The sequence below is a fragment of the Cynara cardunculus genome (genome assembly GCF_001531365.2).
Source record: "Cynara cardunculus var. scolymus isolate 2C chromosome LG 1, CcrdV1, whole genome shotgun sequence".
Taxonomy (NCBI): Eukaryota; Viridiplantae; Streptophyta; class Magnoliopsida; order Asterales; family Asteraceae; genus Cynara; species Cynara cardunculus.
In genome coordinates this window covers 8,706,533-8,708,944 of record NC_037528.1, presented here as the reverse complement: position 1 = coordinate 8,708,944, position 2,412 = coordinate 8,706,533, and positions in this window count along the sequence as shown.

Below are 2,412 nucleotides of genomic sequence, written 5' to 3'. Positions count from 1 at the left end.
TGTATATATATAGAGAGAGATTCCCATATATTCATAGCATTGTTCCAACCAAGTTAAAATTATTTTTCAGAATAATAAAATATTAAGTTATTTGATCGAATTATTCATTTATTGTTTTTTTTAAACGTTTTACAAGATTAAATTCTGAGCCTTAGACAACTCGTGAAATTTTTGTTCTCAAATTTAGAAATCACAAACATAAATTCGTTATTATTTAATAGATCAGTATATCAATAATTAAAATGTAAAAATAACAAATATAAATTTGAATAAAACCAAAACCTATATATACACCGACAATATATATGTATAATATATATATATATATATATATGTATATATAGGGTATATTTCAAATACAATCATGTCTATTTGTACAACCAATGCAACTCAATTAATTGAGATATTTATGAAAATGATGATAGTTCATTTATTATGATTTTAATATTTATAGAAGATGAATATGGTTCATTAATTATGATCAATACTTTATATTAGAAAACAATCAAAACTTCTATGAAATCACATATTCATCAAATTAAATAGATGGTTAAAATTAAATTGTATTGATTATACAAATGTAAAAAATTATATAATAACCATCCTCTATACTTTATATTAGAAACTTCTAGTTGTTTTTACAAGAACCACTTAATTTTATATTGGATTGATCACGCTGCACGGCAAGGATAGGGGACGAAAGCGTCATTTACAGTACACCCATACCCCATTCGTCACTTTTCTGCGTGGGACCCATATCTATATCAAAACTTCACATTCAGCCCCTATATTTTCATAACGTTTCAGTTTGGCCATATTTACTTCATCTTATTTGTTCCCTATATTTAAGATATCCAAATAAAAGCCTTCCAAAGCATGTCTTTGTGTATCTTAACAATTCTTTTCCATTTAAAAATATGCATTTTTGGTGTTGTGAGGATTCAAATCAAAATAACAAAAATACTGAAAACATGAAAATACAAGAAAATAGATAAAATAAATATAATAACATGAATGTCTGGTAAAGTATTTTTTGTTACAAATTATGTAAGAGATGAAACACAATTTGTTAGTTGACAGCTAAGGAAATGCAATTTAAACGTAATTACGGATATAAAAAAAAATATATTATCAGTGAATTTTGTTTTTGAATTATGGTCCATATAAGAATATAAACATGACATATTAGTTTGATCAATGGAACTATATCAAAGAACAACATAAACACATGCAAATTGTTTTGAGGCATTTCATCACATATTTGGAATGTTTAACGATCACAATGATGGTTAGAACTTACAGATGAAGAAACCTTAAAGTAACTTCAACTTCAACTTCAACTTCAAAAGAAGGGTTGATCGAATGAGAAGATGAAGTTTGGTTGATGGGTATTGTACGTATGGATAAGTTCATGTATTTATAGATCGGTGATCAAAGAAATCATTGTCTTTGTCTTAAGGTTTTCGTCTGAATCTTTGGTTGACCCATGATTCTAGACAATGAAGAAGGTTGTCATCGAGGTTGTTTAAGCAGTATCAAAATGTGATTTTGCGTTCTTTCTCTATAGACCTAATACACAAACATCGGGATCAGTCTTCTTCAATCACAACCTAGAAAAACATATAAAAAAACCTAAATAAGAAATCGAAAAACTGCCATCATAAGTAAAATGAAGGGGTATAATATATATATTAATAGGAGAGAAGAAGATGAACAATTAAGAGTAAGGAAGTGAATGATTCGAAGTTATAGTTTGAAATTAAATATAAAACAGGTAGGAGAATATGGATAAACTTGACGGTAACTTTGGAATTCAACATTTATGTAAAATTACTAAAATACCCGACCCACAATGGAAGYTACATTCTTTATACAGGGTTAGAAGAGTCTTTAACATATTTAAAGATTTTATAAATCTCCATGTTCTCTGTCCTTTTCTTACAAAGGAAAGAGAGGCATTCTCRAGTCGTTTTTAGAAGGGAAATGAAAGAAAACAATGTTGATTTTCCTCTTAAAACTTTCCTTCCATACATGGAGGAAATGAAAGACTTAGAAAGATTTATAAAATACACATTTACACATAAAATTATAATTTGCTATATAATAAATATACATTCGTTTTGAAAAACATCAACTTTTTTCTTTATTTCCCTTCTTTCCTAAAAAAACGAATATATATATATATATATATATATTTCGTTGTTACTTCTTAAATTTGAGAATATAACATAAACTTTTTAAGGAGAGAGAGAGAATAGAAAGCAATGGAGCAAGAAAATCTGAAAGGAACATGTGATTTTATGGCAAAATACGGTTATATGAAAAAAGGAGAAAAAACAAATATAAATGGTATATTTGTGAAAACCCATTTCTTTTCTCGACATAAAAATGTTTATTCTCAATTTTTTTTCT